This window comes from Gorilla gorilla, chromosome 3 (genome assembly GCF_029281585.2).
Source record: "Gorilla gorilla gorilla isolate KB3781 chromosome 3, NHGRI_mGorGor1-v2.1_pri, whole genome shotgun sequence".
Taxonomy (NCBI): domain Eukaryota; kingdom Metazoa; phylum Chordata; class Mammalia; order Primates; family Hominidae; genus Gorilla; species Gorilla gorilla.
The window spans coordinates 178495830-178521273 of record NC_073227.2 but is presented as its reverse complement, the minus strand read 5'-3'; the positions used below and the strand labels follow the sequence as shown (position 1 = coordinate 178521273).

At 34.9% G+C, this 25444-nt stretch overlaps 1 long non-coding RNA gene across 1 annotated transcript in view; it reads right to left on the bottom strand.

The window, feature by feature from the left end:
• Positions 1-8906: 8906 nt before the first annotated feature.
• LOC129532976 (uncharacterized) overlaps positions 8907-25444 on the bottom strand; it is a 28399-nt gene continuing 11861 nt past the window's right edge. Inside the window, exon 3 of the long non-coding RNA XR_010133276.1 lies at positions 8907-9006. This is a non-coding gene — a long non-coding RNA (uncharacterized lncRNA). The remainder of the gene's footprint in view (positions 9007-25444) is intronic.

Genomic DNA, 25444 nt, shown 5'->3' with positions numbered 1-25444 from the left:
TTTAAAATATGGTATAATATCCTGAAAAATATGTCATTTTTGTCTATTCCTTACCTAAGTCTCTATAATTGTTACAGGAGGAAAGATGGTTGGGGTGGAAATATATAAGAAAGTGATCTAGATGGCTGTATTTTAAAACAACAAAAGCACCTTAATATTCCTCAAGTCATTATGTTTCCATTAAGGCCTTGAGGGTCTAGTAAAGATAGCTACAGCTATCTGCAACTCCCAGTCCATACCACAGCCTGCAAGGACTTGAAATCACTAAGATTTTTTAATGCTGCAATTTAATCTTCACTATCCTAGACATCATCGCTATTCAAAGAGGAGCTTTAAACTCCAAGACAATTTTCCAACTTATGAAATGAATATATTTTATAAAGACTGATTCACTTATTTCTAAAACCACATTATCTCTTTCAAGCAGCTCAATTGCAAAATGGTCTGGGCAGGAATGTTGCTCTACCTTGACAAAATGTGTTATACATTGTAGGGACAATCCATCTTAATTTTTAAAAATAAACATTGTACACAAGTATATTAATCATATGCTCCTCTAATAACCAGTAATGTATAAATGGTTAAGAAGATAAATTGGGAAGTTTTCTTTTGTAATTCTCTTGGCACTGTGAAAGTAAAGTATTAAACGTGAGTCATCAGTGCAAAGAACAAATGCCACAGAGCCCAGAGTCTGTGGCACTGCATGGCTTTGGCAAACACCTACATCTTTGTAGGTCTCCATTTTCTTATTTGTCTGGTAAAGTGGTGGCTTAGAGAATGCCTAAGAGTATTTTCAATCATAACATTTACAAACTCCTCAATCCTAAATCACATTATGTGATAATGTATAGAATTGGGTAAATAGAATAAGTCAGCTATACTAATGTTAAAGAACAGAATTTTCATGAATAAATAAAATGTGGCATATCCATAAAAATTATATATAAGAAAATTTAAAATGCAACAATCACCATCCATTGATTATCAGACATAATAATCACTTTTCACACTCTTGATTATATCCTCCCCAGACAAAAAATAGAATTTGTTCATTTTAATGAACTTTGATACATGGAGTAGATATAGTATAGCCAGCCCTAAGATGAATGGCACAACCTACAATTCCTCTCCCTGAGCTGTTAAATCTTACTTCCTCACCTGAAATAGAGAATTAGGCTAATTCTTTATTTTATTTTTAATTCACACATAATAATTGTACATATTTATGGGATGCAGTGTGATGTTTCAATACATGTATATACGGTGCAATGATAAAATCAGGGTAATTCTTCCTATCTATGTGTAATTTTGTACCCCTTGACCAATCTCTCCCCATATTCCCTATCTATCCTTCCTCTCCAGTTTCTGGTAACCACTATTCTACTGTTTACTTCTATGAGATTGGCTTTTTAAAGTTTTGCAAATGAGCGATATCATGTGATATTTGTCTTTGTTTGCTTGGCTTATTTCACTAAGTATGTCTTCAGGCTTCATCCATGTTTTTGCAAATGGCAGGATTTCATTTCTTTTTCATGGCTGAATAGTATTTCATTGTTTGTGTGTGTGTGTGTGTGTATATATATATATATTACAATGTGTGTATATATATATGCAATGTATTATATATATATATAATGTTTTCTTTATTCATTTTCCAATGATAGATACTTAAATTGATTCCATATCTTGGCTATTGTGAATAAGTGCTGCACAAAACATGGTAGTGCAGACACCTCTTCAAAATACTGATTTTATTTCCTTTGGATACACACCCAGTAGTGGAAGTGATGGATCATATGGTAGTTCTATTTTTAATTTTTTGAGGAACTGCTATACTGTTTTATATAATAGTTATACTAATTTACATTCCAGCAATGTATAAGAGTTCCCATTTCTCCACATCCATTGCCAGCATTTGTTATTTTTTGTCTTTTTGATAATAGTCACTGTGACAAGTGTAGGAATAATGACCGATTTTTATTTCCCTGATGATTAGGGATGTCAAACTTTTTTAGTATACTTATTGGCCATCTGTACATCTTCTGGGCTGCTTCTTTAAATCTTCTTTGAAGAAACCTGTTGCTTCTTTCAGAAAGGTTCATATACTTCCCTAGAAATGAAAAGGATCTAGGAACAAGTGTAAATGAATGGAATATAGAAATTCTACGGGTTTATCTTTTTATAGCTAAAGAAGAGTCCTAGATTACTTTCTAAAGTTTCTGAGATAAGACCACAGCTTCATTTTTGGTGATTTCCCCTAACTACAACCAAAGAGACGATGTAACCCTGTGGTTAACACTGTAGATTTTTTCGGTAAAACAAGCTTGACATTCTTACTTTATATCATGTAAAGTATTTCTTATGTAATAACTATTACACTCTTCCCAACTTGCAGAAATGTTAGAAATCATAATTTTGTGGTTGTGGCACAAAATTAGGAGAGAAAATGTCCTATCTTTGATATTGGTATATAAGCGTACCAGCAAATCAAGGTCTTCAGAGTAATTTTGTATGGAAGGCAGCAGCAGGGTGACAGGGCAAAAAGACCAGGGTAGATGAAGAATAGGCAGCAGTTTATATATGTGGAATGGATATAAAGTGGAATTCTAGGCCACTTTAAAAAGTAGTTCATAATGAGATATGTATGGTTGCAATTTCATTTTTATTCATCGTCTAGGGGAGGTGAAATACATATCTTACAAAAGTTGCAAATATGGAGAACAATTTATAGATGATGAATCCATAAAGTCTTCATAGACTGAATGATTGTAAGAGCTTGGACTAGACCCATCAATAGTGAAACGGCCTTGCTAGGGAAGTAAAAGGCTGTCCATCACTAAATGTGTATAGTTTGGGGAATGAAGAAAGTCAAGTATTTCATGACTTTCGTGAGTTGGTGTAGACCACTTGTAAAATCTCTTAAAAATTTTGGACTCTATTTCTAGGTTCATCTTTTTCTGTAATTCTTGGGAAAATATTCTAAAATGGATATTGGTGATAATTAGCAGTAGTATAAACAAGCTGTTTCAATAACACATTATCATAACTAGCACTCAATTATGCCAAATTATTTCCATCTGAATGATTCAAGGGTATTATCTGGTGTGCCAATTATATAGTAGCTTGGAGAACTTAAAAAAATTGTATTTTTGATTTTACAACCTTTTCTTTCTTTTTGCTTTAAAAATAATAATCAGAACACATATCATATGTTATATGTATTTATAAAGGCATTTAGAGCAGTTCTCTAAACTAAAGTGGAAACATACATACATACATAGAGGGAGACTAAATATTTAAAATGCCGTGGTGGCTGGGCGAGATGGCTCATACCTGGAATCCCAGCACTTTGGGAGACCAAGGCAGGAAGACCACTTGAGGTCAGGAGTTTGAGACAAGCCTGGCCAACATGGTGAAAACCTGTGTCTACCAAAAAATACAAAAAATAACCGGACATGGTAGCATGCACTTGTAGTCTCAGCTACTCAAGAAGCTGAGGCATGAGAATTGCTTGAACCCGAGAGGTGGAGGTTGCAGTGAGCTGAGATTGCACCACTTCACTCCAGCCTGGATGACAGAGAGGGACCCTGTGTCAAAAACAAAAAAGAAGAATCCATACATTTTAAGCAATTTCTTTTTATGTACACATTCTGTCTCTGTGAAATAGATTTTACAATTTAGCTAAGTTCAAAAGTATATTCAGCCAAATTCTAATAATTTATAAAATAGTTCATTCTATTGGATTGAATATCTCCTATATTCTTTAGCGTAAACACGATACTGCAAGAACAATGTATGTATTACATTTCAAACTGCTTTCTTCATTTAAAAAACCTTGAAAAATATCTTAAGAAATATAGATATTAGCAAATATTAAACAATATATTTATGAAAACTGTGTGGAAATATCTATCTATGCATATATATGTGTTTGTGCATACACATGTATTTGTATGTGTATGTGTTTTCAACCCCTCACAATTAACTCTTTGGTGTTAATTGTAAGATTACTCTATCATCATACTGTATATACATGCAAATTTTGGATATGCCTATCGCCAGTATATTAAAACATCTGTTCATTCACTTCTACACTGAGCATTATCACTCATTCTAATCTAAGAATCTGGCAGGCAAAAAGATAACTCACTTTAAATTTGCATTTGTTTTCACTACAAACAAATATACTTCCTGACAATTGATGTGTCAAATATATTTACTGACCATTGGTGTTTCATATTGTATGACTTGCCTGATTACGTACTTTGTCTATATTTCCAATAGGTTGTTCAACTTTTTCTTACAGTTTTTCAACATTTTTGTGTATATATGAGAAAGTTTGTATTTTATAATTTATGATTTTGTTCCATATGTCTATCTGATTGTTCGATAACATTTTTGAATTAAACCATCTTTTCCACATTGATTTATAAATGACATTTTATTCAAATAATAAATTCCCATAAGTCATTTGATCCATATCTATTATTTATTTGCGGTTTATAGTTAGGACCAGTTTTGCTACTTATTTGCTTGGAGATTTATTGATTCGTATTGATTTGTATTAAAAATTGCCACTTTTTCAGATATAAATCACATGAAATATTAAGGTGATCATCTAAACAATTTGACTCAAAATTTATCTTGAAGTATTCACACAGTTGAAGGGAAAAGTAGACCTGAAATCCAGACACCACTTACCTGTAAAATATGTTATTCAAATTTTCACATATAGGTTTGGAACTCTTTTCATTATCGATTATGAAAGCAAATTACAATAATAACTCTTATCTCTGTCCAAGTTTTAGACACATCAACAATTCTATTTTTACAAACCCTAAAATTCAAAATATATTTTGGAAATGATGAAGATGATTATGATATTTTTGAAGGCTGACTTTGTGATCAAATATCTGTCAGTGTAAAGAAAACAAGATAACCTTAAAAGAACTTTTATTAAAAGTGCCTTTCTGTGCCCAGAAGAATAAATCTTGAAAGTAATATGGAACCTTTCAAAGAGCTGACAGAATCAAAATGTACACTGAGATTTGGACAGGAGAACTAGTATTTTTACTTACCATAAAATGTTGAAATCAATAATTAAATTCTAAGTTTAAAATGATTACAATCTCTGTGAAATTTAATATAACGTTTAAAGTTTTGTTACAGTTTTTATCATATGCAATATATATGTCTGTATCTACATTTGTTAATTAAAGGGGAAGCTAAAGAGTTGAATTAATTACATGAATAGTTTCAAATAAAAAAATTATCAACTGTGCTGCATTTATCTATCATCTTCTTATGAAAATAAAACCAGATGTTCTTTGCATATATAAATATTTATAACATATATTAAAATCTCTAGAATTTCATTTATAACTTTAGTTTGTTGAAACAAACCAGGAGATATGAAAGAACTAAAAGTTTTTCTTTTTTAGTTGATACATACATAGTAGACAGTCTCTGAAGAAACTTAAAAGCTATTAAATAGGGAATATATTTTATTGGGGTTAGGGGACAGAGTAATTCTGAGGACAATGAGAAGAATTTGGAACAAGAAAAGCAATTAAATGTAATTTAATTTTAGTACAACAATTTTTAGTACAACAGCATGCTAGGTGGGGTGTTTAGATGCAAAAGAATCCTCGCAATTCCATGATAAGGTGTGAATGGTTATTTCTCTTTAACTTAGGTCTAATTTAGGACCAAAGAGAATATTTCAGTTGAAGTGAGTGTTGGCTGGGTAAAATGTTGTTAAAAACAGACATTCAAGATAACTGAGGAAAACAATCTTTTAATTCAACTTTCAAGAAACTGAATTTCTTTTTCAGAGAACAACTTTAAGTTTGAAAAATTTATTTTTCCCCAAATTAGAAAGTTTTCCTTAAGCTCATTTCTCTATTTTGAAAAATAGTGCAAAATTTATTAATTCAATGTATTATGAAACACACACAAAACCATAGGATAAATGATTGAAAATTATTTTTTAAAGACAACAGAAAAACATTTTGACAGAACAAAACTAAACATGTATATTCTAGCAGCAAACAAAATTTGACTAACATAGCTACTTAAAGAAAAATTAATCTTAAATTGATTAAGTAAATACAAGTTATTAACTATTTTCTAGAAGAGTTCCTAACAAAAAAGCTCAGACAACTTCTAAAAAAATGGGCAAGGACATCCCAAGCAAGTGAAAACAATGAGAAAACAGGGTCATGAATTTAATATCAAGCAGGTCCAGAATCAACAGTAAAGCATCCACAAAGCAAAAAATTAAATTTTACAATGGCATACTATATAATCCACAGTGAAGAACTAATATCTTTGTACCCAAAACAGAGCATAAACATTTTTAACACAAAAATTACAGGAAATACAAAGAGAAATAGCAATACAATAGAAATGCAAAGAGAAAAAGCAATGCATATTGCTATTGCTTGAATGATGCTTGCAATATCATACAAGCAATAGGTTTCTAGTTATCTCTCTTTGTTTTATAACAGGTCAAGTGGATACAAAATATTTAGAGATGGAAAAATTAACATAAATTATGAATATATCTAGTTGATACATATTTAAAATATAAAATGAAAGAAAACTACATTTTATTTTAAACTGCCTATTCTATATACAACATAATCGTAAAACTGACCATAAATTAAGCCACAAGAAAAGCCACTATAAATAATGAGGTGTATCCACCAATATTATATCATACAGAATAGTTTAACTGACCTAAGAATCACCTTTCCTTCACCTATTTATCACTTATACACTGACTACAAAGCAAACTAAAAATAATGCATATAAAACATTATAATCATAAATCAACAAAATTGGGAATAATCTATCACTTTCTGTCAAAATTTAAGGTGGCTACACACATTGGCACAGTTTTTTCATCAAGATGTGGAATAATGAGTGGATCATTCTTATACTAAAAAATAATATTTTTGATTTATCTGAAATTCAAATTTAACTGGGTGTCTAGTTTCTTGTTTTTGCTAAATCTAGTAAACTCAGTTATCTGAATTTTTTTTCTCCCTCTGAGTCTGTTCTATGATATTTCTTAATTCTCACAGCACAAGGAATGTCATCAAGCCAATAAAGTTTCCAAAAATGCTCTCACACAAATTGTTGCTCTTAAGTTAGTAATATACGATAATATGTCTGTCTCCTAATAACAGAATTCATAACATCATGTTGAGCTTTCACCAGTCAAAAATTGCAAGTTGTAAAGCAGCATGCGTATTACATTTTTTGAGGTATTATACACAATGTAATACTATTCACCCATAAAAAATAATGAAATGGATGCAGGATTTTCTTCCTGATCACTTTGCAAGCCTGGGACCTCTGGCCAGTGACACCCAGCCTAGGCCTTGCTTAGCCATGCTACTTGCTGCAGGAGACAGCCAGCCCATTAGTCCCAGCTTGGCTGAGTCTGGCTTGTGCACCAGCACCTGAGTTCTTGTCCCATGCCGAAGAAAAATAAGGATATGCTGACAATCTAAAAGTGAGCAAGTTGCGGAGTTTATTGAGTGAAGTTCTCACTCTGGGTTGCAGGTTTAATCTGTGACCAGCAGTCTGCTCTGCCAGCCTTCAAGCTGTTTTTTTGGCTTGAAGATGGGGTTTTGTCAGGAACCTCTTCCTAACTACCTAGGCATTTAGTTGCCTCCTGTCCTATCACTTCCCCCCTCTGAAGAGGTACATCTAACTGCCATTAGTTTAGGGATGAAGACCAATCTTAACTGCTTCCTGCTGACAGGGGGCACTGCTTTGGAAAAATGGCAGTCAGATCTCCCTCAAAGGCCTGTCTAAGGGTCCCCGGTAAAAGGGAGCCATTGTTTGAGGCTCCGGTTGCATGACCGTTTGGCGTTTGATGGCATGAAGGTGAGAAGAGACAAACTGGGTTTGGTACATGAAGACATCTATCAAAATGAAACAAGGCAGCAAGGAAAGATTTAAAATGCTGGGGCTGCTGACATGCTCAGATAACTGTTATGTCTGCTAAGAATTATGTGCATGAGGCTTGGCTTTTGTCAGTTTCTTTGGTTTTATTTTCCCAAAAAAAGAAACCTCTGGGTTATGGACACCCCATTTACTTCCATCGCCTGGCAGGTTTTGCAGGATAATTGCTCAGAATTAGAATATTGATCTAGATTTTTACATTACCCCTCCCTTTTGTTTCTTTTGAGCTGCAGCTGGAGATTCCTGGTTGGTTTACAGAAATAAGTAGGTTTAGTCTAAAATGTAGGCAAAAACTTAAAAACAACTAACTTAAAAACAATGACAACTGTACACATTTTGAAACATAATTATTCTTTCTCCAGTTCTCATTTTTGTCAAAAACAAATCATGATAAGACAGTGTTGTTTGCAAAATAAATTTTAGACTTATACTTGTCCTGCTCATTCTCATAATGTGCAGCAAAAACAATTATTTTTCACATAGCCTTTTTAAATTGGCTTTGATGGAACTCTGTTCTCCAAGGAATCTCAGATGAGACCTTTTAAAACCAAGCCCAGCCATGGGTTTGTGCCCCCAAACACATATGAGTTGGGCAAATGACTCTCTTTCTGAGATTCCCAAGATAACATGGTGCTCCTGGGGCTGTAAGAAAGTGACATTCTTTACTCACCACAAGTTAAGAAACCTGTACAATGACTGTGTAGCCAAGGTATGAAGCCAGTTTTCCCAAGGGACTTTTATTGGCTCTGCAAGTCAAGACTGATTCTTTAAAGGGGAGCAGACCCTTCCAGTCAAAGCCTTGGTAAAACAACCAGTCTCCAATGTGTCCTGTTGCAGAAGAAAATGGATTCTTATTGCACTGATTCAGATAACTATATTGCCATAAGTTAAGAATACTCACAAATACCTTCCAAATTCTAGATAAACCAGGCACAAAGAAACAAACATGCTCCAAATTTTGTTCACAGGTGTATACATTACTCAATTGTTAAATGCTGTAGAAAGCTCAAAAGGAAAGTTCCACTGATTCTGGAAAACAAAAAAAGGATCAGCAATGTTTTAAGCAGAGTTACAAAAGATTACTTCAGTTTTCTGTTGTTCACACCATTCAGTTAACTCTTGTTCTACTAGATATTTATGGGAATTTCAGCTCTTCATAAGTCCTACACATTTTTCCTTTATTCCAATGTCATAATCTTTAAAGATATCAGACACCTGGATTTAAAAGTACCTGTCAAAGTACTATAGCTGATTATAAACCATGTTTTGAAAAGAATCAATGCAAGGCAATAATTGTCTGTGAATGACAAAATGTCCAGTGTAGTTACCATCAAAAAATAAAAGTTGACAAAGAAATTTGATTATTTCTGTGGTTTACAATAACTTAACATGATAACCTTAATTATGATTGATAGCATATACTCAGACATTAAAATTTTAGAAATCCCATACAGTTTGGGAACATAAATTGATATTATTCACTAGAATATAACCTGAAGAAGATTAAGCTTTACTTTTGTTTTAGCAATCCCATGTAACTAAACATGTCAAATAATCCTGTTCACCTCTCTTTTGAATGTTCCAGGGGCCCTGTATAGCATCCAAAATTTGGGGGTCAGAAAAGACCATTTTTGAAGGGGAAGTTTGATTTTGGGAAGCCTGTTAAATATATTATAGGTTTAAAACACTTGATATTATGAAATAGAATACCAGATTACCATAAGTCATTTATTTAGCCAAAATAATGACTCAAAAAAATTTTAAAGGCAAAAACCTTTACCCATTATGTGGGAAGACTTAGCTTTCCAAACATCTTCACCCATTTTTAGTAGTTTATATACAAAGCAAACAAAAATATTTCATTGTCCTTTATTATTACGTGGAAATCTTGTTTTAGGGAGGAAAAGCCAAATTTCACCCTTGCGTTAGTCTACTGTTAATGTCAACCCCAATTTTTTAAATGAAACCTTATAGATAATTCTATCCAATCTGACCAGTTTGACTATGGGGTGAGATTCCTGTAATCTTTTATAAACTTTAGAAATTTTTGTTAAAGAACAGATCAATGCCTTAAGAAAAACTTGTAGTGCTTTTATTTCAATGCTCAGTTTATGGAAAAACCATATAACACCCTTTTGAATTTAGTCAGTATGTTCACACACAGAATTTCTTTTGCAAGATTAAATTTGACAGAGCTTCCACAACTTGCTTAAACCTTCAGCTTTATCTTATCCAATTTAAAACAATCCTTTAACCTTCTAAATTAGGCAAAATTTTATTTCCATGCCTTCTTATAATGTTTTAGTAAAAACACATCTCACTTTCCTTACACAACTTTCTTGTAAATCTATTTTCATGCCACTCAACTTCTTCAGATTCAATTACATGTTATAATGGTAACTCTTAGCAATTTTCATTTTTATTGTAAAACCTGATAAGTTATTGTAGTTATGTCCTATGTGTAGCTAAGATTTGACTCCTTCTAGCACAGTTAGGGGCATGGTTAATTCTCTATGTCCCCAGGCCTTACCAAACTGTAAAGCAGGTGGGTTGAACAATTTTCAAAAGCCAAAGAAGCAGTTTGCAACCTTAAAGCATTTAGAGAACGTAGTATCTGAGATGCATAATTTAGACTACAGATTTAAATTTTGAAGACAGTTGTATTTTACCAATAATCTTTAAAACTGTTTTTATTTCTCAAAGATTAAAGTCATATGAACTGCAAGGCATTACAGCTTTTATTTTTTCTTCTACAATATTTAATCTAAGTGATTATTTTTCTCTAAGCCAACTAACTAGAGATCTTTTTTATGTAAACATCACACACATAATATATATAAAACTACACAGACAGAAGAAGATTCAGTAGTTGTAAGATTTTCTCATTTGGCAATCATCTACCTGCGTTACTGACTGGCCTCAAGGTGGAGACCTTCACAAAACAGGTTATCCAAACATGCAGTTTCTAGGGCCTGATAAGCAGATATAGCTGGAAGACACAAACAAAATTTGAGAGGGATCTATCTGCTTTTAATTCCTGGGTTTCCTTAAGGAAAACAGAGGATTTTTCCCAAAACGAGCTCTGTGGCATCTTCTGTTTTTCTTAAGGAGTCCCATGCTCTCAGAAGTTATCTTAGGACCTCTCACACATGCATCAAGAGTGTCGAGTCAAAATGAAGAGAAGTAATTAAGTTTACTGAAAAAAAAAAAACTTTCCAGCAAAACAAGGTCCAAGAAGAGAAAAACATAAAGGCCTTTTAAATATACCTGTAACTTAGATATCCGCTTTTAATTGTGCTGACTTTAACCATACTGCTCTTTAAGAAAATCCTTTTAAATCCCTTGCTACCTGACCTTAGCCATGCCAAGTGGCTGATATTTCTGGCTTTTGAACTTGATCAAAAGTAACCTTACAGGTGAAACCAACAATCCTCAACTAAGGTTATGACTTAACCACAAGTGTATGAGGTATTTCCGAAGATGTGGTAAGCAGTTTTTACAAAATCTGGAATCTTTATAGGTAGCTCAGAAAAAGAAGGATTTAAGAACAGAAGCTAGAAGTTGTTCATGGAGGGAAAGAGAACCAGCAAATGATATTAACCAGAAAGTACTCATCCCCTAAGCCAGGCTTGAACCCTGACTGCCATTGTAAAATGGCAGAGACCAAAACAAAGTACTACCATGTTACAAGGTTAAGCTCCCAAGAACATGAAACAAGATGGAGACCTGCAGCAAAGTTTGTTACTGACTAGTTTGCTGGACTGGCTTGACCAGCAGGCTTATGCAGTCCTAGAATCACATTTTATCCTAAGGTATTCCTCTTTCTGTTAGAAGGATACAGAAGGATAGATTCTTAGCAAAAGTACAGCAGATTCACTACAGCTTCAGACTAGCCTCACAAATCCATTTTTTCCATTAATCAAAATGTTACAGAGGATACAAACTGATTTTTATAATTTATTTTACCAGGTTGCACAGAGAGAGGGAGGGCAGGAGTCTTGACTGGTAAAAACTCAAAACAAAAACAAAACAAACAAACAAACAAAACACATTTACCTTTTTGCCAGCATGTCAGACTTATGCGTTTCCCTCCCCTGAGCTATGGAGCCCTATCTACCCTGGAGTCTTGTGAAGGGGAAGCAGACAAATAGGTATTTGCATAGTGTAAAAGTTGTCCCTTCTCAATAAATTTGCTCATTTAGATCTACAATTTCTTCCCAGTTCATTTTTAAGCCAAACAGTTTAATGTTTGGGGAAATTAAACTTCTCCCAGTTCTGAGGATGCATCTGAGGGAAGCATGCTGTGGTATGGGGATACAATTACCCATTTATGAAAAGAGGATAGAGGAGGAAACAGAAAAAGAAGGTTTTTTTTTTTTTCAAAGGAGTTCCAGTGATTCAAGATGCCTTCAAGAGAATTACAGACTGAAGATGGCTGGTTACCCATCTGGAAAGAGGGGAAAAAAGCATCCCTTAGCTTCTTTCTCTTCCCAGTGAATATCTGGGGTACACGAGAGAGAAAGAAAATGCATTTTCTTTCTTTTTTCCCTCTTTATATCCCAGAGGCCTGGTGACCTCGGCTGGTTGCTGTCAATGGGTGTCAATGTGGCCTTCATCCATGTGAAACAGGGAGGTCTAGAGGGTCTGGAGGGTCTAGAGGGTAGGAATTATCCCCACTCACCCATACATTGCCTATCCTCCCCGCTATTGGTAGTCTCATCTGTGCCATGGATGCTAGCATGACCTCTGTCCATGAAATGGTGTTGGGGTGGTAATTAGCAAGAATTAGTCGTGCTCATCTGCACTGTGCCCCTTGACTTCCATGGTCATCTGTCTCTGGATCCCTCAGATCCAGTTTTTTCTTTTTTCTTTTTTTTTTCTAAGGCTTCAATCCAAAGCTTGGAATTGAGTTTGGGACAAAGGGGTACCTCAGAAAGGTGCAAGGACTCATTAAGTTAGGGAGTCTAGTGAACTGGTGAACTGGGGGTCCTGGCCTAATAAGATGCCTTTCAAAAGGAAATAAAAAAAAAACAAAAACAAACTCTTGCATAGAAAAGCTCCCTGTGTTCACATGGCTATGTTAACTCCTCACATGTGGAGAAAAGAAAATAAAACAGCTTAAGTGCAGGGCAGGGAAAATGCCTGAGGGAAAATGCCTCCTCTTACTTTATGCAAATGGGTTCCTCCAACAGGAGAAAAACTCTTAATCACTGTACCCTCCGTGCCAGATGGAAACCGTATTGTTCTGAATTGCATTATCTGATGGTTGGGCTGTATGCTCATTCTACCCAGAAATATCTCTGCTGTTTGCAGCAATACCTTTAACATTATTAAAAAAAGAGATAGGAGCCATTTCAAACCATGAAAGACATAAGGAAACATGTCATAGAAAAGTCTGAGGGTCTTGATTGATGCCCTAACGGGCGGTGGGGATGGAACCAGTTCAGGGACCTTCTGGCAACACCACGGTGTGGCCTCAGCCAGATCCCATCAGTTGCCCCAGGATCTTATTCTGGTCTCACACAATGGCTAAACCTCCATGAAGGGAAACAAAGCCAACGTTCCTTTCATCTGAGAGAGACAGAGAGAGAGATAGCAGGGTCACACCCCATCCTCTATAGTTGTGCATTCTTTTTCAACTGGCTAGTCAGAGATTTGGTGCTTCATCTGCCTTCAATAGAAAATCTGAGGGCAAGAAGTGTCAGGAAAAAGTGCCCCCCTCGGGTATCCTGGGCAAGACCCTAAAATGACACAGGATTTTTTCTTGGTCACTTTGCAAGCTGGAGACCTCTGGCCAGTGTCCCCCACGTGGGACTTACTCAGCCACACTGCATGCTGCAGGAGACGGCCTGCACTCTTGGCCATCATGGGCTGAGTCTGGCTTGCTCATGGGTTCCCGAGTTCTTGTTCCATGCCCAAGAAGTATAAAGATGTGCTGAAAATAAAAAAGTGAGCAAAGTGGGGAATTTTATTGAGTGATAAAACAGCTTTTAGCAGAGATGGGATGTGGAAATGGTCCCCCTACCCGAAAGTGGGAGAGTCCCCTCAATGTGGCTGAGTCTTGGGCTTTTACGAGCTCAGAATGGGGGAGGGGCAGGCTGTAGGTAGTATTGGAAAAGGCAACATTTGATTGTTCAAAAGGTTTTTTCAGAAAGTATCAATCAGGAAAGGGTGGGCAAACAGGAATAGAAGTTCTCTGTCTGGGTTGCGGGTTTCATCTAGGACCAGAAGTCTGGTCTGTCAGCCTTCAGGCTGTTTTTGGGCTTGAAGGTGGGATTTCACCAAGGACCCACCCTTATCTGCCTAGTCATTTGGCTACCTCTTGTCAATGTCAAAATCTTGTATTTTATAGCAACATGGATGGAACTGGAGGCAATTAAGTGAAACAACTCAGAAACTGAAACTCTTTAATCTTAAAAGTTAGACAATAGATATGTAGAAACTGAAATTTGGGAATGACATCAGAACAAGAGAAAACAAGATATTCAAAAGTAGAGAAATGTTAACCTGTATAGGTGCCTGGTGTTAGTCTGGAAGAGCATAGGTGCAGTGTTCATGTGGTGAAAAATGATGCTGGAAAGACAGCCTGGGAGCAGAAATTTAGCTTTTACTTTTTGGGCAATCAGGTGATTTTAAAAATTTTTAATTGGACACCTATATGATCAGATTATATCAATATAATGTTTCCTCCATTGTTACTTAATAATAAATACTCTTTATTGCTACACAATATTTTTAATTTTAAATGCAATGGCTGCTTGTATTTCACCCAATGGGTTATTAATGTGTCTATTTTTAAAACCTATAATTGATATTGACTTTTCCATGTTTGTATTTTAGTGTAATAATTTTTTAAGTATTTATATTTTTTGTTCACGGATGTGAAAACTATTTTTTGTTTGTATAAATTTAAGAAATACAAGTGCAGTTTTCTTACATCGATATATTGCATAGTGGTCAAGTCTGGGCTTGTAGTTATCAATGTCACTTGAATAGTGTACATTGTATCTATCAAATAATTTATCATCCTTGACCCTCCCTCCACCCTCCCAACGCTCTCAGTTATCGATGTCTATTATTCCACACTCTATTTCCACGTGTACATATTATTTAACTCCCACTTACAAGTGAGAACATATGGTATTTGTGTACTACTGTGTAGAGGATTAGGAAAGGCAAAACAGCCATTTTCTTTGAATTTGTCAAGCTTAGCCCAGTAAAAAGAGAGGCAAAAGAATGTAAGTTTTATTGGAAGTTAGGTGGGCATTCGGGAGGAGGGGTTCTTGCAATGAGTCTAACTTAGAGGGTTTCCAAAAAGAACAATGGAAGGGAAAATATGTCTCCTCCACAGAGACAATGGGAAAAGAGAGAGGGAGAAGAATATAATGAGAAAAGAAATCTGGTGTAGCTGGAAAGTAGACAAAGGGGAGAATGGCACTTGGAATTTTGGTAATTTCATGAAATAAAGTGCAATTGATTTACTGGAATATAAAATATTAGAGTTGGAAACAGGCTAAGTTCAAAGTAAAACTAAAAATGATTTTCAATGCTCATGTTTTAGAGATGAAAAAACTAAAATACAGAGATCTCATGAGATATTAGTGCAATCCAATCTGAAACATTTTGGAAGTGCTAACATGAATTATTTTTGGATGGATAATATGGTTGCCTGTATCATTTTTTGGATGATTTTTAGAATTGTTCTGTGCTACATCACTACTGAATTCTTTGAAAATGAAAATAAAGTGTCATAGCAATGCTTTTACATTCTGACTCATTCTTTCATTTTAATAACAATTTACATAAATGTCTATATTTAATTCCCAACATACTGAAACACACAAGGTCAACTAGAATAATTCTTAATTGAATGATTTATGTTAGGGAAGAATTCAGTGGAAAAACTAAATGAATAATTTAGTGCTAAACCGTGAAATAATTTATTTCAAAAGTCAAAACAATAGAAAATTACAATACCATTGACATTATTAACTAAAATAATTTGATATTACAAATATTATGTCTTAATTAGTCACTTGTTTTATGTTTGTATTAATGATGAGTGTGTAGCAGAGAAATAAAACAGGAAAGGAACAAAAGAGTCGAATAAATAGAGAAGGGCTGCAATAATATATGGGGTCATCAGTGGAGGCCCAAAGGTTATATTTTAGCACAGGCTGGTGATTTGTCTTCTATGCACTCTTGAGATTAAATTAAAGCTGGGCAAGGTTTACAATGGTGACCCTTGTTAGCAAGTGATTGAAATACTATGGCAAGAGAAGATGATGATTTCCTTCAGGATTATAGTGCAGGTGGTACCTTTCCTCAGAATTGTATATGACACATACATACATATATGAGAATGTTAATATTTTAATGCATCTAACCTGGCATGTATAAAAATCTAGTTATATATAATTCAGTTTGATTCCCCTCCCCCAAATATCCTATGACTTTTAACAATTTGTCACAAGTATAGAAAGTGACAAGCATACTGCAGTCCATCTCTCTTTATGAAAGCTCGATAGGTATTTTTCTCATCATTTTGTTCCATTTCAGGCATTTCTTTTTTCTGCCACACTTATTTTTGTTTCACTTCTAGATAAAATAGCTGTATGTTTTTAAAAGTATATGCCATTGAAAATCACAATTATTTTCTTAAAAAGATAAGCCTTGAGGTTCGTGTTTCTTGATACTTGCTCTGAAGAATGTCATTATTCATGATCAAAATGCAATCAATGACCTGTTTTGTTTTCATGTAACTATTTTGCCCCATTCTTTTTTTCCTGTGACAGTGCTCTGGCCCTTGTATATTTGTCTTATCATATTATTTTTCATGTTGTTTTTAATTGAATTATTACATGTGCATAATTTAAGGAATCTATTATTCTTATGAACTTGAAGATCAAGAGCACTCCCTAGCACCCATCTTGACCCTGCCTTGCTGCTTTCCCAGTAAGAATATTCACAATTCTCTCAGCTCATTTTTTTTGATATTCAGTAACAGGACTCTAAATACCATGTTTGTAGGGCTATTTTTTTTCTTTTCAAGTTTTAGGCATTATTTATGGATTTCTTGTTACAGAACATAAGAATTTATCTCTTGTTCTTCTCCCCAGTTCAGGTATCCCAATTCTGAAATCCTTATCCTTGCCATTGTGTTTTAATTGCATAATTGCAGCTAGATCAGCGTTTGGTATTTACAGTATTGTTACTGTGTAATTGATATTCACAACTAGGCCATGTAATATTTATTTGCTCTGTTAGATTTTTGTGGATTATTTAGGATTTTCTACATATACTATCATGTTATATTTGTGAACAGAGATAATTTCACATCTATTCCAGATTGGATGCCCTTTCTTTTTCTAGTCTGCTTACTATAGCCAGTAAATTCTATGAAATTCCAGGAAAATGATGAATATATGTGGAGAGGATGGACATCTTTGTCTTATTCATCATCTTAGGGGAAATCATTCCAAGTTGAACCTTTGAGTATTATGTTAATTGTGGGTTTTTTTTATACATTCCCTTTATCAGGTTCTGGAAATTCCCTGTGTTCTTTGTTTGTTGAGTGTTTTTCCATGAAAACATGTCAAACATATTTTTTTACATCAGTTGAGGTGACCATGTGTTTTCCCCTTTATTCTATTAATATGATGTATCACATTTATTGATTTGTATTTATTTGGCCTCTGTTGCATTTCTGGAATAAATCCCACTTGGTCATAGTGTATAATCTAATATGCTGATAGATTCAGTTTGCTAGTCCTTTGCTGAGGATTTTTATACCTATATTCTTCTACAATATAGGCCTTTTGTTTTCTTTTCTTGTAATTTCCTTGGCTTTGGAATCAAAGTAATACTGGCTTATAACTGTTAGGAATGAGTTAGGAAGTATCCTTTCCTATTTGGTTTTTTGGATGTATTTGTTTGGTATAATTCACCAATGAAACCATCTGGTCCTGGGTTTTTCTTTGTTAAAGTTTTAAATTCACTGACTTAATCTCTTTATTTGTTATAGTTCTTTTGAGATTTCCTATTTCTTCTTGAGTTAATAATGACATATTTCATGTTTCTAAGAATTTGACCATTTCATCTATGTTCCCTATCTTTTGGTATAAAATCTCTCATAATAATCTCTTATTTTTTTCTTATTTCTGTATGGTCAGTAGTATTGTCTCCACTTTATGGTTTGAACAGTTTGAGTCTTCTCTCCCTCTCCCCTTTTTTTAGTCACTTTAGCTAAAAGATTTGTGAATCTTGTTGATTTTGTCAAATAAATTTTTTTTTCTTAAATCTCTTTCTTTTTCTTGTATTTTCTATTTTATGTCTTAACATCTTCACTCTAATTGTGATTATTTCTGTCCTGCTAGCCTTGAGTTTACTTTGCCCTTTTTTAAAAACTATTTATTCAAGGTGCAGGTTAAGTTATTTAATTGAGATCTTCTTTTTAATATAGGCATTTACAGCCATAAATATTTCTCTGAGTACCACATATCCTACATCCCATAAATCTGGTTTGTTTTGAGGTTTTTTATCTCTAAACATTTTCTAGTTTCTTTTGCGGTTTGTTATTTCACCCACTAGTTGTTTAAACTGTGTTGTTTAATTTCTGAATATTTAAGAATTTTCCAGTTTTCCTTCTGTTATTCATTTCTAGCTTTATTTCTTGGGGTTAGAGAAGACACTTCTTATGGTTTCAAACTATAAAATTTTGTTGAGACTTGTTTTATAATCTTCATGTATCCTATCCTGAAGAATGTTTAATATACATTGGGAAAGTATGTATTCTGCTGTTGTTGGGTGGAATGCTCTTTATAAGTTAAATCTTGTTGATTTATAGTATTGCTCAAGTCTTCTGTTTCCTCTTTTTATCTCAAAAGGCTCTTCACATAACATTCCTCAGGTATGAAGGACAGACTTCCAGCAATTTGAAAGGCAACAGGAAAGCAGCATTTTTGTCTCATGTTTCATTCCCACTAAACTTACAAAGAAACAAACAAACCTTTTTTAAAAAAAAAAAGCATAAAAGGTCTTTTTAAACTTTCTTTTAAGTTGAGGGGTACATGTACAGGATGTCTAAGCTTGTTACATAGGTAAATATGTAACAAACATGTTTGTGTTTCATGGGGGTTTGTTGTACAGATTATTTCATCACCCAGGTATTGAGCCTAATACCCATTAATTGTTCTTCCTGATCCTCTCCCTCCTCCCACCTTTCACCATCTGATAGGCTCCAGTGTGTGTTGTTCTCTTCTATGTGTCCACATGTTCTCATCATTTAGCTCCCACTCATAAGTGAGAATATGTGGTATTTGGTTTTCTATTCCTGCATTAGTTTGCTAAAGGTAATGGCTTCCAGCTCCATCCATGTCCTTGCAAAGAACAAAATCTCATTCTTTCTTATGGCTGCATAGTGTTCCACGGTGTACATATATGTACCACATTTTCTTTACCTAGTCTATCTTTGATGGGCATTTGGCTTGATTTCACATCTTTACTATTGTGATTAGAGCTGCAATGAACATACGTTTGTGGTTAGAGCTCCAATGAAAATACGTGTGCATGTGTCTTTATAATATAACAATATATATTCCTGTATATCCCAGTAATGGGATTGCTGGGTCGAATGGTATTTCTCTCTTTAGGTCTTTGAGGAATTGCCACACTGTCTTCCACAATGGTTGAACTAATTTACACTCCCATCAACAGTGTATAGCATTCATTTCTCTCCATAACCTTCCCAGCATCATATTTTTTGCCTTTCTAATAATAGCCATCCTGACTGATGTGAGATGGTATCTCATTACAGTTTTGATTTGCATTTCTCTAATGATCAGTAATGTGTATCTTTTTTTCATATGCTTATCGGTTGCATAAGACTTGTTTTTTGTTACAAAACAAGCCTTATATTATTGTTCCCATGAGGTTTCAAAAGAGCATATGCCATCAGTTTTAATCACACAGAACTAAGATGCAGCTTTAGACACTTTGGTTTGATTCATTTAGTAGGTTACATGCTTTTTAAAATTAATAATTATTTTTATATAATAGGACCAGGAGAATAAGTCTTTGTACAAAGATTTTAAGATTCTCAGATTTAGCTGACAGTTAAATTATGTGGGTTTTGACCCAGATCAGTCGGAATTTCTCAGGATGGTTCGTACCTGGGTATGATGATTTGTATAAAGCTCCCAAAGTGATTTAAAGTTGAGAAGCACCAATAGAAGAGATTATCTGTGGATATTATCATCAGAGTAGTTATTTCAGTAGTTAGTGACACTCATCGATCTACGCATTTTTCTGAGAGTAAATAGATGAGTTCTGATATGTGTATCCTGTTGCTGATGAGTTCCTGAGTGACTTTTTCAGTTGTGTCCATTTTGTGTGGATCATGTTTTTTTATCACTAATTGACAACTAACAACTTTTGGGGTGGACACTACTATTAATCCTAGTTTATAGAGGAGAAGATGAAACTTAGCAAGGATAAGAAATGTGCCTAATGCAACCCATATAGCAAGCTGAAGAGCCTGAATTAAAACCCAGCTAAACACAGCACATCCAAAATCAATTATAACCTTAATAGAATAGCCAGCATGTTTTGTTGGCCACTATGTTCCAACAGTTTCCATTAGGATATCCCTGTTATCACTCTTAAATTATTATTTAGCATATCACTTTATATTCAGTCACTCAAGTCATCCTTTTCTTTTTATCATTAGAATGACTCTTTTCAAGAGACCAACGAACTTCACTAAGGAAGATTTCTGCCATTAAAATTTTAAGTCAAGTCACACAATTTTGCCGGTTAAGTTTAAAGTGTAGATGAAGTGGTGTGATTTCATCATTCTGATTAACTGAGTGTTTCGTAAAAAGAAACTTGGAAATGTAGGAATAATTGTGCTTTGTATAATTTGAACTTATTTTTACATAGATTTCTGAAGGGAGGAGAAAGAAAAACTTAATTCTTGCTGGTCACCTACAGAACTAAAAGCACCTGGCATCTTTCCATCTGGTAATAGCAAATAGATCACAGACTGAGAGAAAAGTGTGCCTTGTATGCTGGGATTATTAGAACTCACAAGTGCCGGGCGCGGTGGCTCACGCCTGTAATCTCAGCACTTTGGGAGGCCGAGGCAGGCGGATCACGAGGTCAGGAGATCAAGACCATCCTGGCTAACACGGTGAAACACGTCTCTACTAAAAATACAAAAAACTAGCCGGGCGTGGTGGCGGGCGCCTGTAGTCCCAGCTACTCGGGAGGCTGAGGCAGGAGAATGGCGTGAACCTGGGAGGTGGAGCTTGCAGTGAACCGAGATCGTGTCACTGCACTCCAGCCAGGCATGGTGGCGGGCGCCTGTAGTCCCAGCTACTCGGGAGGCTGAGGCAGGAGAATGGCGTGAACCTGGGAGGTGGAGCTTGCAGTGAACCGAGATCGTGTCACTGCACTCCAGCCGGGGTGACAGAGCGAGACTCCATCTCAAAAATAAAATAAAATAAAATAAAAAAACAACAACTCACAAGCTTCCAAAAGTTAATGAAAGGCCATACAAGAATGAGAACTAACTTGAAAATGAGAAGAACAATGAACGTGTTGATGCTTAGAAAACTTAATGAAGAGAAGGCAAAACCAGCTGCTACATGAGCCAAAGACAGAAAAGAGCAGAACACAGAGAATCACATTTTATCCAGAGGCAAGTAATACCAAAGACACAATAGTGACATCTTCGACAGTATGTTGGTCCATGGAATTCTTTAATATAACATCACTAGAAAGACGCTAGTACTTATTACGCCTGGTATAACAAAGAACTGATCAAAAACACTTCATAATTCAGCATAGATTTTAAATGAACAAGAGGCTTTTAGGGCCAAAATTTAAAGAGTAATTTTTTCCAGTTACTATGCCAAATGAATGTGTTTAATTATTCAAACGGTTATTTTTTTTTATCCCATGCCAAAGTAGATAATCCTATGCTGAGAAACAAGACACTTACAAATTTATTTCCAGTCTCTTCAGAATCCAAATTGTTGCCAAGTCACCAAAAATATAAAATTGGAATTTGTTGCTATTAAGAAGAAAAAGATATACTTGTATTGATTCCAGCAGGAGGAGAAAGACAGTGACTATCCATGCCCTCTTAATTATGTCTGATATTGTAACATCAGGAAGCTTTGCTCTTCAAAGCTTTGCTCTTCAATAACATCAGGAAGCTTTGCTCAATAGAGTTTTAAACAAGTGTTATAATTTATTACTACTTGCAATAACTTAGTAAACCTCATTTATCTCATTGGAAAAGTTAGCACACTGGCTAAGAAAAGCTTATTTTTATATCCTATTCATTCAAGGGTAGAGTAGAAAAATAACTTATACCATGATAAGCTATTGAAATTATATATATTTCTGGGTAAGAATCATGTCTATGTTTATTTCCATGAGTTTTATTTCATCTCTGGTGCAGGCCATTCCGACTGCAGTCATCAGAGGGTGAGGTTACTCTTCTCTTGCAAACAATACAGATTTCTAAATTAGTGAGCAGAAATGTTCTCCCTTTATTCCTATAGAGCCCAGTAATTCCCTGGGCCTCAGAAAAGCTGGAAAGTTTCAGTTGTAAATTTGGCGAAAACCACTCTAAAAGCCCTGATGGCTTTTTTTTTTTTTTCTATCTCTACGTTCATGCTTCTGTCTAGCATTCTTTTCTTGTGAGTGGCAAAGCTTTTCAAAAGTAGTGATACCCAATTTTGACTCAGGGAGAAAAATAGTTTGACATATAGCCCTCTCCTGCTTCCCGTTCCCAAGCCTCATAAACTTCTTTTCAAAGGCTTATTCTTCTAGGTTACTTAGATGTTCTTTTGACAGAATTGGTCCAAATTGGTTCTGTTAAGCTCCCCAAAGGTACACAGTGCATAATACGACCTTTGCAGCTTTCTTGTGAATGCAGTCGTGTCAAACTTCACTGAGCCTTGACAGAATTAGCTCTGCTAATCCTGACAGGGCAGGTTTCACAACCAGCATACAAAGCTCCCTTGTTTGCCTAAAATAGCAACCTTTCCTTTCTCTCTCTCTGTCCCTGTATTTCTGTGATTTATGCCTTAATGCATGTTAATACCTGTACAATGCATTCCTACAGCTATTGCCATAAACAGAAAGTAAATCATACTTGAATTGAGGGACTCCTTTCCTGGGAGGAAAACGATTACAATTGTTCTTTCACATATTCACAAGGACTTATTAATCTCTTGATCAGGTTCACCTTGAAAGCAATAACGAAAATAACACATGAGAGTAAGTGTAAATAGGCAAGGATTTTGTCAATGGTATTTGCCTTCTCCAGGCAGTAAAAAAGAAAGCACAGATGTTTGTGTCAGACTTCTATCAAAACTGAAAGAAAAAAAGGTGCTTTTGAACATGGAATAATTTTTTTCTTTATTATACTTTAAGTTCTGGGGTACCTGTGCAGAACGTGCAGGTTTGTTACATAGATATACATGTGCCGTGGTGGTTTGCTGCACCCATCAACCCGTCACCTACAGTAGGTATTTCTCCTAATGTTATCCCTACCCTAGCTCCCAACCCCTGACAGGCCCTGGTATGTGATGTTCCCCTCCCTGTGTCCATGTGTTTTCATTGTTCAACTCCCACTTACGAGTGAGAACATGTAGTGTTTGGTTTTCTGTTCCTGTGTTAGTTTGCTGAGAATGATGGTTTCCAGCTTCATCTATGTTCGTGCAATGGACATGAACTCATCCTTTTTTATGGCTGCATAGTATTCGATGGTGTATATGTGCCACATTTTCTTCATCTAGTCTATCATTGATGGGCATTTGGGTTGGTTCCAAGTCTTTGCTATTGTGAACAGTGCTGCAATAAACATAAGTGTGCATGTGTCTTTATAGTAGAATGATTTATAATCTTACAGGTAAGAATTTTTAAGATGAAGTCTTAAATGCCATATCTCAGAGACACATCTAGGTTTTTTTTTTTTTTGCCAGCTATGTTGAGACCAGTAAAATAATAAGTGAATTTTATGTTTACCCTAGTCCCCAAAGGTAATTTAATGAACTAAAAGCATAAAAGCACAATACAGTGTTAATTATTGTTAACAAAATGAGTCCTGCAGACAATCCTTTAGGTTACTTAACTCATTGAAAATTTTTAAATCAACCTTAATATCCATCCATGATAACTAATTAGTGTCTCTTGATTAAGCAAACAGATGTTTGTTTTTTGGTAAAACTTGAATCTGAAAAGGTGCCTACAAATGATATTTTCCACCCTGCTTTAATCCCTATCCCAGATATAACTTGTAATATAACATAGTAAATATATTTTTACTCCAGGCAAATGATCAATCTATCCCACAGATTTTCCTTCACCAGTCTAGGATGTCAATTACTGTGTCTATTTCCACTGGTTTATCAGAATGGCCTGTAGTATAACAAGGTAGTCTCGTCATTTTGATCCTGCATTAGATAGAAAATCACTCCATCACTACTTCCTTCCACATAGGTGTCCTTGCATGCACAAATATACTCCAGCACTCAAGGGTTCTATCAGTAGGTAGGTCTCCTATTGCATGCATGAAAGAATATATTTAGTAAGTTCAGGTGAAGAAGGAAATTAGGATTTGGTAATATTGAATTATTGTAGGTAATGAAGGTGAGCAGTAGAGAAAAAGGAACAAGAAAGGAATAAATTATATGGGAGGTCTTTGGTCCTTCACTTGATCCTTTAAGCTGGTATTGAACCCCCAAGAAAAGTAAAAAGTAGATATTTTAAAAATAAATATTCTTTATGTTTGTGTACATGTGTGTATTTGCAAAATGTGGCACAGAATTAAGAAGGAGGTTCTTCTTGTGTCTCACTGAGTAGAATACAACTCAATTCAGAGCCAAAACGATAATTCACTTGAGTAATACACCAGTATCACTGTCTTCATAGACACCGGCATTCCAGTCATGGGCAATGACATCTCCAAGACAAGATGCACAGTTAACAGAGATCTTCAGCAGAACTGGCAGAGAGGGATAAACACCAAGCTACATGGTGTTTGTGGGATGACCCAAAACATAATAATCAGGGACTTGTTTAAGAGAAGGTGCTATGAAACCTGTAGATATCTCTGTGGTTTTTACAAAAATGTTATTTATTCAGATCCTTTTTTTCCAGAAAGAAAAATTGTCATTGTATCCTGTTCTCTTAAATGAAAAACACACTTAGACCTTCAAGATGAAAGTGATTTAGGAGAAAAAGAGGACCTGTCATGACGACTTGAGAGGGGATATTAAGAAATATTTTTATGTAGGTTTGTTGAAAGAATAATTATATGAGAGGTGAGGCCAAACTATTTCACAAGTTATTGATGTGTGTTTTCCAAATTTCTATTAAACATTGTTTTTCATAGTTCATTGTCTTCATTTAGTTGATATTTTGTGTATAAGTGTCTATTCCAAATATCTGT